General features: G+C 38.7%; 1 pseudogene across 1 annotated transcript; it reads right to left on the bottom strand.

Annotated features, from left to right (window-relative positions):
• Nucleotides 1–2861: 2861 nt before the first annotated feature.
• On the bottom strand, nt 2862–3422 carry LOC309860879 (protein Cripto pseudogene; annotated as a pseudogene). The gene has a single exon. The product of its transcript is annotated as a protein Cripto pseudogene (transcript).
• Between the last annotated feature and the right edge of the window lie 15355 nt (nt 3423–18777).

Below are 18777 nucleotides of genomic sequence, written 5' to 3'. Positions count from 1 at the left end.
TTGTGTGTGTGTGTGTGTGTATACCACTCTTCTTTATCCTATCTTCTGATGTTGGACATCTAGGTTCTTTCCATAATTTGGCTATTGTGGAAATTGCTGCCACAAACATTCAGGTGTACATGCCCCTTTGGATCACTACATTTATATCTTTAGAGTAAATTGTGCAATTGCTGCATCATAGGGTAGCTCTATTTTCAGCTTTTTGCGGAACCTCCATACTGTTTTCCAGAGTGACTGCACCAGCTTGCATTCCCACCAACAGTGTAGGAGGGTTCCCCTTTCTCTGCATCTTCTCCAACATCTGCCATTTCCTGACTTGTTAATTTTAGCCATTCTAACTGGTGTGATGTGGTATCTCATTGTGGTTTTGATTCCCTGATACCGAGTGATGAGGAGCACTTTTTCATGTGTCTGGTTGGCCATCTGGATGTCTTTGCAGAAATGCCTGTTCATGTCCTCTGCCCATTTCTTGGTTGGATTATTTTTTCTTTGCGTGTTGAGTTTGATAAGTTCTTTATCAATTTTGGATACTAGCCCTTTATATGATATGTCATTTGAAAATATCTTCTCCCATTTTTTTCTGTTGTCTTTCAATTTTCTTAACTGTTTCCTTTGCTGTGCAAAAGCTGTTGATCTCAATGAAGTCCCAATAGTTCATTTTTGCCCTTGCTTCCCTTGCCTTTGGCAATGTATCTGGAAAGAAGTTGCCATGGATGAGGTCAGAGAGGTTGTTGCCTGTGTTCTTCTCAAGGATTTTGATGGATTCCTGTCTCACATTGAGGTCTTTATATATTTTTGTGTGTCATATAAGGAAATGGCCCAGTTTCATTCTTCTGCATGTGGCTGTCTAATTTCCCCAATGCCATTTGTTTTTTTTTTCCACAAGATTTTTCCCATTTTTACTGGGCATATTCATGTACGCAAGGTAGCGTTAAAATACATAGTTTTATCACCTCATTTACAATGAAATATATAGTGGACATTTTTTCTTTTTCAAGTTAAAATACTTGAAATGTACAGAGAAAACACAATTTATTAAGCTCTCTTGTTGGAGAAATTTAGATAGAATTTTTTTCCAAGGAAGACTTCAATCCTTTTACAATGCATTGAGAAAAAAGGTGGTGTTCTTGTCTTCTAGAGGATAGAAACTTGCCTTTTGGGAACCCTTCTACACTATTTAAAAAAAAAGGTTTTATTTATCTATCTGACAGAGATCACAAGTAGGGGGAGAGGTTGGCAGAGAGAAGGGGGAAGCAGGCTCCCCACTGAGCAGAGAGCCTGATGTGGGACTTGATCCCAGGACCCTGAGACCATAACCTCAGCCAAAGGCAGAGGCTTAACCCACTGAGCCACCCAGGTGCCCCCCTCCTACACTATTGATGGAAATGCAAACGAGTGCAGCCACTCTGGAAAACAGTAGTTTCCTCAAAAAGTCAAAAATGGAGCTACCCTATGACCCAGGAATTGTACTATTGGGTATTTACCCCAAAGATACAAATGTAGTGATCTGAAGGACCACATGCACCCCAATATTTATAGCAATAGTGTCCACAATAGCCAAACTATGTTAAGATCCCAGATGTACATCAACAGATGAATAGATAAAGATGTGGATAGAGTGTGTATGTACATACATACACACAATGGAATATTATGCAGCCATCAAAATGAAATCTTGCCATTTACAACAATGTGGCTGGAACTAGAAGATATTATGCTAAGTGAAATAAATCAATCAGAGAAAGACAATCATCAGATAGTCTGAAGAGAGGAAAAAATGAAACAAGATGAAACTAGAGAGGGAGAGAAACCATAAGACTCTTAATCATAGGAAACAAACTGAGGGTTGCTAGAGGGGAGAGGATTGGAGGGTTGGGGTAACTGGGTGATGATGGCCATTGGGGAGTGCATGTGTTGTAATGAGCACTGCATATTGTAGAAGACTGATAACTCATAGACCTGTATTCCTAACACAAATAATATGTGTTAATTAATTGAATTTAAATTTAAAAAAAAAGAAAATTGCCTTTCATCTTGGGTTTTTAGCTTACTTCTTAGGTCCATCTCATCATTAACCAAGTAATTCATTTTATTTTTCTCAATCTCTCTTCCATTTGCTTCCTCTTTTCTACCAGTCTCCCTGGTGTGTGTACACACACACACACACACACACACACACATGCACTTCTAATACTCCGCATCCAGTCCCTCACCTCCAGAGGGACATCTGCCCTCCTTTCTGCTGTCTTTACTGATGGTCCCTTTCCTTTTACGGACAAGGTCTTAATTGATTTTGATCAACTCTAGTAAAATATTTAGCCTCAGTTCCGCATTAGGAGTAGCCTTTAATAATCTGAAGATAGAATCCATTTGTTTAAGGAAAATACTAAGAAACCCTTGGTAGAGTTAGCGGAATCAAGGAATGTAGACCTTGCTCGCAGTGTAGATATGTTTTGTTTTTTTTTTTTAAGATTTTATTTATTCGAGAGAGAGAGAGCAAGGGAGAGCACAAGGGGTGGGGAGAGGGAGATGGAGGGAGAAGCAGACTCCCCACTGTGCAGGGAGCCTGACAGGGGGCTCGATTCCAGGCCTCGGTTATCATGACCTGAGCCAAAGGCAGATGCTTAACTGACTGAGCTGCCCAGGCGCCCCTATGGCTGACTTTATTTTAAGAGAAATTTTTTGGAGACAGCAGGGCAGAGGAAAGTAGTTAATACTTGAAGAAAATGTTAGGGACCTTGATGAAAATCTATTCACTATTTCAAGGCAATTAACCAATGATCATCTCTGGGGACACGGGAGTGACAGCCTTTACAGGTTATGAAACTCGCATGACAAAATACTGCATATGCAAGTGTCGATTAACAGTAACTTTGTAGAGTGAGGCAGATGCCAGCCAGTGAGAAAGTGGTGCCCAAAGACAGTGTTAATTCTGGAGTCCTGGAGACCAGGACGTGCTCCTCCATCACATGGCCATCACAGCCCGGTAGGAATGTCTGCCGGAAGCAGTGAAGCCGGCCACGCCAGCATTTACACATGGAGCATCTCCTGGGCAGCCAGGTGTCATGGGGCACCGACTCACAGTTCTCTTTCCGGGAATCATGCTCACAGTTGCGGCCATAGAAGGACGGTGGCCAGGCACAGAAGGACCCCAGCATGCAGGTGCCCCCATTCAGACAGCAAGTTCTGTTTAACTCCTTACTATCCTGGATGCCTAAGGTCGGCACAAACGGGGAAGACCAGTGACGAACCGCAGGCTCCTCCCGGGACCGAACGCTGGCATCTCTTAAGGGCGGCTCTCTCCTAGTAAGTTCACAGTGGCCCAACCCAGCAACTAATTCCAGTTCAAACGCTTTGGAAATGGCCATGATCAGAATCACACTGCAGGAGAAGCGCTCCATCTTTCTGCCGTCCATAGCTACTAACAAGTTAGGGGGAAAAGAAGGTCAGCATGGCTTTCATTCATGGTCGTTGCTAGAACACCCAAAGAAAAACATTAATTTCCTGAAGTGAAAATGGGAATTTAGAAAGAAGAGTATCCCCGATGAGAGATATGCTTTCCCCAAAAGGTCTTAGGAGGAGCGGGAGCCAGGATGTCTGGGAGACTGTGGGCTCATCACCAAGCTGGTCCTAAGGAATGCTTTGAGCTTAGCTGGGGCTCCCAATGCCATTTGTTGAAGAGACTTTCTTTTTTTTCCATTGGGCATTCTTTCTTTCTATGTCGAAGATAAGTTGATCATAGAGTTGAGAGTTCATTTCCAGGCTCTTTATTCTGTTCCATTGATCTATATCTGTTTTTGGCCAATACCATACTGTCCTAATGATTACAGCCTTGTAATAGAGCATGAAAATTGGAAGTGTGATGCCACCAACTTTGGCTTTCTTTTTCACCATTCCTCTGGCTATTTGGGGTCTTTTCCATTTCCATATAAATTGTACGATTTTATATTCCATTTCTTTGTAGAGAATTGATGGTATTTTGATATGGATTGCATTACCAATGTCTGTATTGATTAGGTCCCTAGTCTTTGGTATTTCCTCTCATTCTTTTTGTGGTGAATTTTTTTACCTTGTCATTTTATCCAGATAAAAATATATGAATGAGAGAATAAAATACAAAAAATGTCTGGGAAAGACCCCAGAAAAATGTATGCTAACCAAATCAGAAGAGATCCAAAACTGTGGGGGAAAAAAAGGGATAAAAATAAACTAAAAAAAAATTATATATATATATATAAAATATATATTATACATAATTTATATATATTATATATTTTATGTTTTAATATTATATATTTATATATGTTATACATTTATATTTATTATATTATATAAATATATTATTCTATAAAATATTATATTATATTTATTATATATAATAATATATTATATATATTATATATATTTATATATTATATATATTGTATGTGTATATATTATGTATATTATGTAAATATCATTATATTTAATATTTTATATATTTGCATTATTAATATGATTGATAGATATTTATATAAATTTATTAATATTTATTAATATAATTAATGTTTATTAATATTATTATAATATTTATATAATACATTATATAATATATAAATATATATATATGACTGGTGGTTAGACCAGATCCACCCACTTGATCACTTGATTTTGTGTGTATTTGGTCTCTTAGAAGAAGCTACATAGCAAAATTTTTAAGAAATAAAAATTTATACATGGAAAAATAAGGATAAACATGATGAAGAGATAAAATATGACTGTGATGATGAAAATTTTAAAAAATTCTGATAAAGGAATTGATAAGTTGATTGGAAAAAGAAAGAAAAGAAAGAAAAAAAAAGAACGTGCTCAGACTGGAGACTAGAACACTGCCCTGTGCTAGATTTAGGGCATATTTTGATCTATTAGAAGAAATGGCATCCCAATTTTTTAGGAAAAAAAAAAAGAAGAACATGTATGTATACAAAAGATAAGGTTAAATATAATGAAAGATAAAATGTGCCTATAATAATGGTTTAAAATTTTTTTAATGAAGGTATTGTTAAGAAACATTAAAAGTTAAGAGTTAATATTAAGAAGTTATCATTAAAAAGTTAACATTAAAAGTTACGAAACATTAATAGTTAAGAAACATTAAAAGAGGGAAGAGGAAAAGTTTAAAAAATTAGAATAAAAAAATAAAATTAAAAAAATTAATGTAACTTTGCAAGATTAAATGATCATGGGGAGAAAGCCATTAATTCCATGCATTGCTTTCCCTAGCTCTGACGTTCCGCAGTTCTCATTAATGTGTGAACTTGGTCTCGGCTGGTTGTCCTTGATGATCTTCTGGAGGAGGGGCCTGTTGTCTTGATTCTCAAATGTCTTTGCTGGAGGCAGAATTGTGCCGCCCTTCTCAGGGGCCAGGCTAAGTAATCTACTAGTGTTCACTCTCAGGAGCTTTTGCTCCCTGAACACTTTCCTTACAGCTTTGTAGGACAGGAATGAAAGTGGCAGCCTCCCAATCTCTGGCCTGGAGGAGCTGAGAGCTCAGGACCCTACTTCTCAGTATGCACTCAGAAAAAAGCAGTAAATCCCTTCCATCTCCCTGGTCTCTGGCCCCACTCTGGGTTTACCCAACCTATGTCTGAGCATTTCTTTCTGGTGCATGGCCCCCTTTGCAGTCTCCAAACCAAGCAGATCCCTGCTATGCTGCACCTCTAGAGGAAGGTGAGTCTCCCTGGATCTGCCACTTTGCCACTTGTGGGGTTCCTGCTCAAAGAGCAGTGACCCAACTGTGGCTCAGATCATGGTTTAAGGTAACCCCAAGCTGAGAGCCCCCTCCTTGGCTCTGCCTCTGCAGCCAGCTTCCCCATTCCAATACCTGGGAACTCTGCCACACTCAGACACCCCCAGTCTTTCTGTGACCTACAGGTCTTGAGATCACACTGTCCCTGTGAGGGCACCACCCCCACTGAGCCTCTGGAGCAATGTCCCTCAGCAGAGCTGTCTTGTAAAAGTTCCCATTTCATGTTCCACTGCTTCACTGCTTGCTGGCAGCTGGCCCCTCTCCCCACAGTCTGTCTTCCCATCCCTTCAGATTCACTTCTCCACATGTCTTACCTATCAGAAAGTGGTTAATTTTCTGTTCCTAGAATTGCTGCTCTTCTTCTCTTCTATCTCCTGTTGAGTTTGTAGGTGTTCAGAGTGTTTTGATAACTATCTAGCTGAACTGCAACCTGATGTCATTTCAGTCCCCTAGTCCTCTGCCATCTTTCCTCTATGTTCCCCTCAGTCCAGCTCTTTAAAAAATAAACAATTATCTTATATAAAACTATAAAAGTAATCTTAACATTTTATCCTAAAAAAGCAATTGTTTTCAATCCTTTTAGCTTTTTTTGGGTACTTGCTGCCATATGTTGGGATAATATGCTTTTGCAGATCTTTATAAAATTTTAGGTTAATAGATAAACTAACTCACCCAAGTTTGATCATCCATTATTTATAATATTTGCTTAAACTTTTTATGTGTGCATATGCATGCACAAAATTCCCAGTTTTCTTTTAGTTCCATTTTTGCAAACTTAAATTCTCTAATCTTTTGCTTTGAAGGCTTGATTTGACTAAATCAGGATTATTTACTTTATTACAGCTCCATAATTTTTCTTCCCTAAGAAGACATGTAATTATTACAATTACATGTCTTCTGTTTACAACTTCTTTTTTCTGGCTTTTTTTTTTTTTTTCCATTTCTAGTTCAGGAATTCTTGTGTGACTATTCAACAGAACTAAAAATCTCTCTGAATGCCACTCTTCACATATTCTGAAACACCAGAATCATGTTTTCCTTTGAGGCATTCCAACTACAGTCCTTTCTTTCTGAGAAACAATCTGGAATAGTTATTTGCCATATCTGCATGAATATTCTCATGGGATATATTTTCAGTGCTCTTATTGGAAGTTAGGCTTGATGGATCCCTGGTGTGTCTGTCTTTGCATCTATTCTATTGCTTTAGTGTAGTAAAACTTCCAGGAATTTTCTAAGAAAGAGAGTGTTGGGAGAACTTCAAAGTCTGCAAATGCCTTTAGTACTTGTGTTTCACTCAGGATTTGGCTTGTAAAATGTTTTAGAGCAAAGCATAGAAGGTTGGCTGGAACTACGGTGACTCTAGGTGGGACTTGCTAGCTCATGGCTTGACCATGGGGTAAATGAGAGAGCACTGGCCATTTTCAATTTCACATCTGTAGGGACTGCCTTTGGTGTCATTTCACTTCTCAAGGGGGGGTGGGAAAACAAACAAACAAACAAACAAACAAAACCTTAAAATTTCCAGCTTGGGAAAATGTGTGCTTACCAGAATATTCTTGAAGCCAAATTATTGAAAGAGAAGAAAGAAGAACAATTCTGTCTGAAGTAGTTCAATCAATTTCCCCATTTTCATAATGTATGTTTCCCTCCCAATTCATCCTACTTTTGTTTTTCCTATTTTCGAAGCCAGCTAGGGTGTTCTCCAACTGTGGTTCTTAAATATTAGCATGCATCACAAACACTCCAAGGGTGTAACATAGTTAGCAGGGACACATTTCCAGAGTTTGTGATTCAGTAGTAATGGCTCCTGAAATTTGCATCCTGTTGATGTTGCTGGTGGAAGGACTGCACTCAGAGAAAAAGAGCTCTACACAAAACTTGCAAATGTTACCTATTCTTTCCCTGCAAATGTAAAATTTCTTTTGCATGTGTTTCTCAGTAGTATATGTTATTAAAATACAGTAGCAAAATTTGTCCATCCCATGTGTTCCAATGAGGGACCATACCTGTTGGAATAAGTTTAAGTTTTTGAAATGGAAATTGGGCCAGTTGTCTCTCAGAGTTCCAGATTCCGAACCAGAGATCACTTCTTCATGCAAAAAGGGACCTTAGTGGAGTGATCACAAGTCTGAGATTGGGATCATTCCCTGCATATTTTCATACCACAATACTCTGACTAGAACTCAATCACAAGAGGAAATTTGGAAAGAACCCAAATACATGGAGACTAAACAGCATCCTTCTAAAGAATGAATTGGTCAACCAGGAAATTAAAGAGGAATTGAAAAAATTCATGGAAACAAATGGTAATGAAAACACAACGGTTAAAAATCTGTGGGACACAACAAAGGCAGTCCTGAGAGGAAAATATATAATGGTACAAGCCTTTCTCAAGAAACAAGAAAGGTCTCAAGTACACAACCTAACCCTACACATAAAAGAGCTGGAGAAAGAACAACAAGGAAATGCTAAACCCAACAGAAGAAGAGAAATCATAAAGATCAGAGCAGAAATCAAAGAAATAGAAAAACAAAACAAAACAAAATAGAACAAATCAAAGAAACTAGGAGCTGGTTCTTTGAAAGAATTAATAAGATTGAAAAACCCCTGGCCAGACTTATCAAAAAGAAAAGAGAAAGGACCCAAATAAATTAAATCATGATGAAAGAGGAGAGATAACAACTAACACCAAAGAAATACAGACAATTATAAGAACTTACTGTAAGCAACTTTACGCCAACAAATTTAACAATCTGGAAGAAATGGATGTATTCCTAGAAACATATAAACTACCACAACTGAACCAGGAAGAAATAGAAAACTGGAACAGGCCCATAACCAGTAAGGAGATTGAAATAGTCATCAAAAATCTCCAAACAAACAAAAGTCCAGGGCCAGACGGCTTCCCAGGGCAATTCTACCAAATATTTAAAGAAGAATTAATTCCTATTCTCCTGAAACTGTTCCAAAAAATAGAAATGGAAGGAAAACTTCCAAACTCATTTTATGAGGCCAGCATCACCTTGATCCCAAAACCAGACAAGGATCCCATCAAAAAAGAGAACTACAGACCAATATCCTTGATGAACACAGATGCGAAATTCTCACCAAAACACTAGCCAATAGGATTCAACAGAACATTAAAAGGATTATTCACCACAATAAAGTGGAATTTATTCCAGGGCTGCAGGTTGGTTCAACATCTGCAAATCAATCAATGTGATACACTACATTAATAAAAGAAAGAACAAGAACCATATGATACTCTTCATAGATGCTGAAAAAGCATTTGACAAAGTACAGCATCCCTTCCTGATCAATACTCTTCAAAGTGTAGGGATAGAGGGCACATACCTCAATATTATCAAAACCATCTATGAAAAATCCACCACAAATATCATTCTCAATGGAGAAAGACTGAAACCTTTTCCTCTAAGGTCAGGAACATGGCAGGGATGTCCATTATCACCACTGCTATTCAACATAGTACTAAAAGTCCTAGCCTCAGCAATCAGACAACAAAAGGAAATTAAAGGTGTCCAAATCGGCAAAGAAGACGTCAAACTATCACTCTTCACAGATGATATGATACTCTATGTGGAAAACCCAAAAGACTCCACTCCAAAAGTGCTAGAAATTGTCCAGAAATTCAATAAAGTATCAGGATATAAAAGCAATGCACAGAAATCAGTTGCATTTCTCTACACCAACAACAAGACAGAAGAAAGAGAAATTAAGGAGTCAATACCATTTACAATTGCACCCAAAACCATTAAGATACCTAGGAACAAACCTAACCAAAGAGGCACAGAATCTATACTCAGAAAACTATAAAGTACCCATTAAATAAATTGAGGAAGACACAAAGAAATAGAAAAATGTTCCATGCCCCTGGATTGGAAGAATAAATATTGTGAAAATGTCTATGCTACCTAAAACAATCTACACATTTAATGCAATTCCTATCAAAGTACCATCCATCTTTTTCAAGGAAATGTAACAAATAATCCTAAAATTTATATGGAAACAGAAAAGACCTTGAATAGCCAAAGGAATATTGAAAAAGAAAGCCAAAGTTGGCGGCATCACAATTCCGGATTTCAAACTCTATTACAAAGCTGTCATCATCAAGACAGCATGGTACTGGCACAAAAACAGACACATAGATCAATGGAACAGAATAGAGAGCCCAGAAATAGATCCTCAACTCTATGGTCAACTAATCTTCAACAAAGCAGTAAAGAATGTCCAATGGAAAAAAGACAGCCTCTTCAATAAATGGTGTTGGGAAAATTGGACAGCCACATGCAGAAAAATTAAATTGGACCATTTCCTTACACCACACATGAAAATAGACTCAAAATGGATGAAGGACCTCAATGTGAGAAAGGAATCCATCAAAATCCTTGAGGAGACCACAGGCAGCAACCTCTTCGACCTCAGCCGCAGCAACATCTTCCTAGGAGCATTGCCAAAAGCAAGGGAAGCAAGGGCAAAAATGAACTATTGGTATTTTATCAAGATCAAAAGCTTTTGCACAGCAAAGGAAACCGGTAACAAAACCAAAAGACAACTGACAGAATGGGAGAAGATATTTGCAAATGACATATCAGATAAAGGGCTAGTGTCAAAAATCTATAAAGAATTTAGCAAACTTAACACACAAAGAACAAATAATCCAATCAAGAAATCGGTAGAGGACATGAACAGACATTTTTGCAAAGAAGACATCCAGATGGCCAAAAGACACATGAAAAAGTGTTCCATATCACTCGGCATCAGGGAAATACAAATCAAAACCACTATGAGATATCACCTCACACCAGTCAGAATGGCTAAAATTAACAAGTCAGGAAATGACAGATGCTGGTGAGGATGCGGAGAAAGGGGAACCCTCCTACACTGTTGGTGGGAATGAAAGCTGGTGCAACCTCTCTGGAAAACAACATGGAGGTTCCTCAAATTGTTGAAAATAGAACTGCCCTATGAGCCAGCAATAGAACTACTGGGTATTTACCCTAGAGATACAAACGTAGTGATCCGAAGGGGCACATGCACCTGAATGTTTATAGCAGCAATGTCCACAATAGCCGAACTATGGAAAGAACCTAGATGTCCATCAACAGATGAATGGATAAAGAAGATGTGCTATATATACAGAATGGAATAATATGCAGCCATCAAAAGAAATGAAATCTTGGCATTTGCAATGACGTGGATGGAACTAGAGGGTATTGTGCTTAGTGAAATAAGTTAAGTGGAGAAAGACAACTATCATATGATCTCCCTGATATGAGGAAGTGGAGATACAACATGGGAGGTTAAGGGGGTAGGAGAAGAATAAATGAAACAAGATGGGATTAGGAGGGAGACAAAACATAAGTGACTTTTAATCTCACAAAACAAACTGAGGGTTCCTGGGGGTAGGGGGGTTGGGAGAAGGGCGGTGGAGTTATGGACATTGGGGAGGGTATGTGCTATGGTGAGTGCTGTGAATTGTGTAAACCTGGCTATTCACATACTTGTACCCCAGGGGTTAAAAATATATTATATGTTTATAAAAAATAAAATATTTTTAAAAAAAGAACAAGAAAGTGCTATTTTCATATACTAAAAGTAAACTATCAAAAATTAAGAAAATACTATGCATAAGTACATCAAAAAATAAAATTTTTAGAAATAAATTTAACCAAGGAGGTGAAAGACTTGTACCTTCAAAATCATAAGAAAATTGAAGAAGACAGAAATAAATGGAAAGATAGATCATGCTCTTGAATTGGAAAAATTAATATTTCAAAACTATGGATAGTAATTTTTTAAAATATTTAATGCCTTTTATTGAACTCTGATCTTTTTTTCTTAATTTCATTTCAGCCTAAGAGAATTCATTGTTTTTGCACCACACCCAGTGCTCCATGCAATATGTGCCCTCCCTAATATCCACCACCTTGTTCCTCCAACCTCCCACCCCTGTCCCTTCAAGACCCACAGGTTGTTTTTCAGAGTCCATAGTCTCTCATGCCTCTTCCAATTTCTCTCAACTCCCTTCTCTCCATCTCCCCATGTCTTCCATGTTATTTGTTATGTTCCACAAATAAGTGAAACCATATGATAATTGACTCTCTCTGCTTGACTTATTTCACTCAGCATAATCTCTTTCAGTCCCGTGCATGTCGATACAAAAGTTGGTATTCATCCTTTCTGATGGAGGCATAATACTCCATAGTGTATATGGACCACATCTTCCTTATCCATTCGTCCGTTGAAGGGCATCTTGGTTCTTTCCACAGTTTGGTGACCATGGCCATTGCTGCTATAAACATTGGGGTACAGATGGCCCTTCTTTTCACTACATCTGTATCTTTGGGGTAAATACCCAGTAGTGCAATGGCAGGGTCATAGGGAAGCTCTATTTTTAATTTCTTGAGGAATCTCCACACTGTTTTCCAAATGAGCTGCACCAACTTGCATTCCCACCAACAGTGTAAGAGGGCTCCCCTTTCTCCACATCCTCTCCAACACATGTTGTTTCCTGTCTTGCTATTTTTGGCCATTCTAACTGGTGTAAGGTGGTATATCAATGTGGTTTTAATTTCAATCTCCCTGATGGCTAGTGATGATGAACATTTTTTTTATGTGTCTGATAGCCATTTGTATGTCTTCCTTGAAGAAGTGTCTGTTCATATCTTCTGCCCATTTTTTTAATATGATTCTCTGTTTTGTGTGTGTTGAGTTTGAGGAGTTCTTTATAGATCCTGGATATCAGCATTTTGTCTGTGCTGTCATTTGCAAATATTTTCTCCCATTCCGTGGGTTGTCTCTCTGTTTGGTTAACTGTTTCCTTTGCTGAGCAGGAGCTTTTGATCTTGATGAAGTCCTAAAAGTTTATTTTCGCTTTTGTTTCCTTTTCCTTTGGAGACATATCTTGAAAGAAGTTGCTGTAGCTGATATTGAAGAGGTTACTGCCTATGTTCTCCTCTAGGATTCTGATGGATTCCTGTCTCACATTGAGGTCTTTCATCCATTTCGAGTTTATCTTTGTGTATGGTGTAAGAGAACGGTCGAGTTTCATTCTTCTACATATAGCTGTCCAGTTTTCCCAGCACCATTTATTGAAGAGACTGTCTTTTTCCCACTGTATATTTTTTCCTGTTTTGTCGAAGATTATCTGACCACAGAGTTGAGGGTCCATATCTGGGCTCTCTACTCTTCCACTGCTCTGTGTGTCTGTTTTTATGCCAGTACCATGCTATCTTGGTGATCACAGCTTTGTTGTAAAGCTTGAAATCAGGTAACGTGATGCCCCCAGTTTCATTTTTGTTTTTCAATATTTCCTTAGCAATTCGGAGTCTCTTCTGACTCCATACAAATTTTAGAATTATTTTCTCCAGCTCTTTGAAAATTACCGGTGGAGTTTTGATTGGAATGGCATTTAAAGTATAGATTGCTCTAGGTAGTATAGACATTTTAACAATGTTTATTCTTCTGATCCAAAAGCATGGAATGGTCTTCTGTCTTGTTGTGTCTTCTTCAATTTCTTTCATAAGTGTTCTAGAGTTCCTCAAGTACAGATCCATTACCTCTTTGGTTAGGTTTATTCCCAGGTATCTTATGGTTCTTGGTGCTATAGTAAATGGAGTCGATTCTCTAATTTCCCTTTCTGTATTTTCATTGTTAGTGTATAAGAAAGCCACTGATTTCTGTACATTGACTTTGTATCCTGCCACGTTACTGAATTGCTGTATGAGTTCTAGTAGTGTGGAGGCATAGTCTTTTGGGTTTTTCATATAAAGAATCAAGTCATCTGTGAAGAGAGAGAGTTTGACTTCTTCATTGTCAATTTGGATACCTTTTATTTCTCTTTGTTGTCTGATTGTTGTTGTTAGGACTTCTAATAATAATTAATTAGGACTTTTAATACTATGTTGAACAAGAAAGGTGAGAGTGAGCATCCTTGTTGTGTTCCTGATCTCAATGGGAAGGCTGCAAGCTTTTTTTCATTGAGGATGATATTTGCTGTGGGTCTTTCATAGATAAATTTTATGAAGTTCAGAAATGTTCCCTCTATCCCTATACTTTGAAGTGTTTCAATCAGGAATGGATGCTGGATTTTGTTAAATGCTTTTATGCATCAATTGAGAGGACCATGTTGTTTTTCTCTCTTCTCTTATTGATTTGTTCTATCACATTGATTGATTTGCAAATGTTGAACCATCCTTGTGAACCCAGGGATGAATCCCACCTGGTCATGGTGGATAATCTTTTTAATGTACTGTTGGATTCTGTTTGCTAGGATTTTGTTTAGTATCTTAGCATCCATATTCATCAGTGATATTGGTCTGAAATTCTCCTTTTTGGCAGGGTCTTTGCCTGGTTTGAGGATCAGGGTAATGCTGGCTTCATAGAAAGAGTCTGGAAGTTTTCCTTCTGCTTCAATTTTTTGAAACAGCATCAGGAGAATAGGTATTATTTCTTTGAAAGTTTGGTAGAATTCTCCAGGGAATCTGTCAGGTCCTGGGCTCTTTTTTTGGGGAGGATTTCGATCACTGCTTCAATCTCATTACTAGATATCGGTCTATTCAGGTTGTCAGTTTCTTCCTGGTTCAATTTTGGGAGTTTATAGTTTTCCAGGAATGCATCCATTTCATCTAGGTTGGTTAGCTTATTGGCATATAACTGTTGATAATAACTTATGATTATTGTTTCTACTTCCTTGTTGTTAGTTGTGATCTCTCCTTTTTCTATCATAATTTTATTAATTTGGGCTTTCTATCTTTTCTTCAGGATTAGCATGGCCAATGGTTTATCGATCTTATTGATTCTTTCAAAAAACCAGATTGTGGTTTCATTGATACGTTCTACTGTATCTCTGGTTTCTACCTCATTGATATCTGCTCTAATCTTCATTATTTCCCTTCTTATGTGTGGAGTTGGTTTGATTTGTTGTTGATTCTTAAGGTGTAGAGACAGCTGGTGTGTTATGGATTTTTCAGTTTTTTTGAGGGAGGCTTGGATGGCTATGTATTTCCCCTGTAGGACAGTGTTTGCTGATTCCATAGGTTTTGGACTGAAGTTTCTTCATTCTCATTCTTTTCCATGAATTGTTTAAGTTCCTCCTCGATCTCCTGGTTGATCCAAGCATTCTTAAGCAAGGTGGTCTTTGGCTTTCAGGTGTTTGAGTTCCTTCTGAACTTTTTCTTGTGATTGAGCTCCAGTTTCAAAGCATTGTTATCTGAGAATATGCAGGGAATCATGTCAGTCTTTGGGTATCAGCTGAGTCCTTACTTGTGACCCAGTATGTGGTCTATTCTGGAGAAAGTTCCATTTGCACTTGAGAAGCATGAGCATTCTGTTGTTTTAGGGTGGAATGTTCTGTATATATCTATGAGGCCCATTTAGTCCAATGTGTCATTTAATGCTCTTGTTTCTTTATTGATTTTCTTCTTCAATGACCTGTCTATTTCTGAGAGAGGCATGTTAATATCTCCTACTATTAATGTATTCATATCAATATGACTCTTTATTTTGATTAAGTTTTCCTATGTAATTGGCTGCTCCCATATTGGGTGCATACATATTTACAATTGTTAGATCAACTTGGTGGGTTGTCCCTTAAGAATTATGTGGTGTCCTTCTGTATCTCTGACTACAGTCTTTAGTTTAAAATCTAATTTATCTGATATGAGAATCACTATCCCAGCCTTCTTTTGAGGCCCAGTGACATGAAAATTGCTTCTCCATCCCTTCACTTTCAGTCTGGGTGTATCTTTGGGTTCAAAATGGGTCTCTTGTAGACATCATATGGATGGGTCCTGTCATTTTATCCAATCTGAAATGCTGTGTCATTTTATGGGTGCATTTAGGCTATTCACATTGAGAGTGATTATTGATACATATGTTTTTACTGACATCGTGTTACCTTTGAAGTCTTTCTGTCTGTAGATTGTCTTTATATACAACAAGGAAGTAGAAACATGCTGTTCAATGGTATTCTTAGAATTTTTCCTCTTTTATATAACCCTCCTTAATACTGCCTGCAGTGTTGGCTTGGTGGTTGCATAGACTTTTAAGCCTTGCCTGTCTAGGAAACTCTTTATCTCTTCATCAATTTTGAGTGTCAGTCTTGGTGGATAAAGTATTCTTGGCTGCATGTTCTTCTCATTTAGTGCCCTGAATATATCTTGCCAGTCCTTTCTGGCTTGCCAGGTCTCTGTGGGCAGGTCTGACATTATTCTGATCGGCTTTCCTCTGTAAGTAAGGAGCCTCTTTGTCCTAGCCGCTTTCAAGAGATTGTATCTACAATTATGATTCCTCAATTTGACTATCAGGTGCCTTGATGTTTTTTTGGAATCTAGTACATGTACTGTTTGGCCTCTAGTCCATGAACACTTGTTCCGTTGGCGAGATTGGGAAATTTTTCATGAAGAACTTGTTCCACTATATCTTCTAGACTTCTTTCTTTCTCTCCTTCAAGGATTCCAATAATTCTGATGTTGGAATGTTTCATGGCATCATTTATTTCCCTGATTCTGTTTTTGTGGCTTCTAAGCTTTTTGTTCCAGGCTTCCTCCTGATCCTTTCTCTCTATCTGTTTGTCCTCCAGATCACTAATTATATCTTCTGTCTCAGTTATCCTAGGTTTTAGAGAATTTAGATTAGATTGGAACTCATTGAGAACATTGTGATCCTCATCCCTGGTGGCTTTCAGTTCTGCCTTAACATTGTGAACATCATCCCTTCTTGCTTTCAGTTTGGCCCTAATCAATTCCATTTGGTCATCAATGGCTTTCTCCAACCTAGCTATTGCCTGGATAATTGTTAGCCTGAATTCTCTTTCCAACATATTGTCTATGTTGATAGTCATTATCTCTGTTGCAGAAGGTCCATCCTCTGTATTTTTCTTCTGTTGGGCATTCCTCCTCCTAGTCATTTTGGTGAGAGATGACTGAATGGATGTAGCTGGATGTATCGACCATGGTGCAGTCAAGGTGCACCCTGGAAGGCTTCTGAGCAATCAGGATTCCCCACCCAAATGAGAGAAAAGAAAAGAAAAGAGAGATAGATAGAGAGAGAAAGGAAAAAAAGGGAAGATAAAAGAGAAGGTTCAGCCTCAATGGGCCCCAAGCTAAGATTTATGAAGAATACAAAGAAAAACAGACAAACAAAAAGATTGATAGAATTATATGACAAGAGAAAAAATATATATGCAAATAAAGGAAGAACCTCGTCAAAAAGAACCCCAAGCATAAGATTTTTATACTATCAGGACAAACACAAAAACACAGAAACACTAGTGGAAGAAAAAGATGGGAGAGTGTAGGTGATGAAGGTTGTTCTGATTCTTCCTGGATGTATCTTGATATCTTTGGTAAAGAACTCAACTTTCCTAAGATAAAGTGGGATTAAAAATTGGTTTACCTATAGGGGTAACATTGATTGGGGAAAGGGGATTACCTTGAAGTTTAACTCTTTATGAATACTAGAAAATAAAAATAAAAAGAATAAACTAGACTAAGCTAAATAAAAATTTTTTTAAAAATTAAAAAAATAGAAATGCAAAAGAAAAACAGGTGTATGTATCAAAAAGTTCAGGTTAGAAGGTTACTATGGAATTTGATGTACTCGATATCTTGCTGTGATGGTAAATAAGTTAAAAAATTATCTCTATATTAAAAAATGAACCAGAATTGTGGGAACAAGTTAAAAAAAATTGTCCTATGATGTAGTGGTAGTTGTTCTCTTGTAGTCTTTTTTTTTTTTTTTTTCTTTCCTGTTTGGTTCTCTGGAGCAGGAGCCTGCCACGTGGGTTTTCACTCAATGATGAGTTAAGTCCCTGAGCTAAGTCCTCCCACCCCTCTCAAGGGGGTGGGCTCTGTGGAAACCGGTTTTTTCAGGCTTTTGTTCTCTGGAGGTTTTTATGTTTGTTCACTTTTTTTCTCTCGCCTTGACCGCTTTTGATGGTTTTTGTAGGTTTAGAGGAAAGCAAACTGCACCCTGACCTCCCTCTGAGAGAGAAGCCTCAGTCTGCTCCCCTGTGAGTGCTGCAGAGCCCAGATAAATTCCCCCTTGGCTGCTATCAGAGCAGGTTCCGAGTTGTGGTCCCTGGGGACACAGGATCTTCTGCTTGTACCCAAAACCACGGCAGAGGTGGCTGTCTGGGCAGCTCCAGACCGCCAGAGAGGTTCCAAGAAGCAATTGCACACTGAGATTTTCCTCCTGGCCGGGGCTGGGAGTCCCTGGTCTTTCCGGGTCTAAGAGCACCGGGCTTATGTGCACCTCTCTCAGGGGAAGGCTGTGGGTCACACGCGTCTCAGGCTCTGATAGAATGGCGCGGGTCTAAGAGCTCCAGGCTGGGCCTTCCCATATCTCAGGCTCTGTAGCAGGGCTCAGCATTCTGCCATCTGGTGAGTCTCCCAGCCCCTCACAGGAGCTGGACTCCACACATTCTTGGGCGGACTGGTGGCTCAGGGACCAAGACCTGGTTTCTCCACTGCACTCTCTCTGGCTCAGCGCCAGGGGAGGCTGTCCTGGGTCCAAGGACTTAAGTCCCTGTCCCTAACTGCCCCCATTCCCACAATTTCCACCCCCCTCCCCCGCGGTCCTTTGCTTTTTTTGAGTGCTTTCAACCAGTCTCCAAGTTAATGCCGGTCCCCAGATGCAGGGCACTCTCGTATTGGGGTATTACTTTCCAATCGGTCACCTCTGGTGGCTCCCTCCCCCTTTTGTTAATCTGATATCAGTCCAAAGTCCCCACTCTGCTTTACCTGCCCACTGGCATCTTCTGCCCCTGTAGAGATCCAGGCATGTATAATTCTGATCTCAGGCTGATTTTGTGGGTGATCGGAGTTCTTTGGTAGGTAATCAGCTCACTTTAGGGTACAGGTTGAAATGGCGCCTCCTCCTATTTCTCCGCTATCTTGTCTCACCCACAGCTGCCTGCTTTTAACTTGCATTCATGTACCAGGCTGACCTGCATCTGACCCAAGCTC

Source organism: Mustela nivalis (genome assembly GCF_964662115.1).
Source record: "Mustela nivalis genome assembly, chromosome: 3".
Lineage (NCBI taxonomy): Eukaryota > Metazoa > Chordata > Mammalia > Carnivora > Mustelidae > Mustela > Mustela nivalis.
This window is presented reverse-complemented; position numbering and strand designations above follow the sequence as displayed.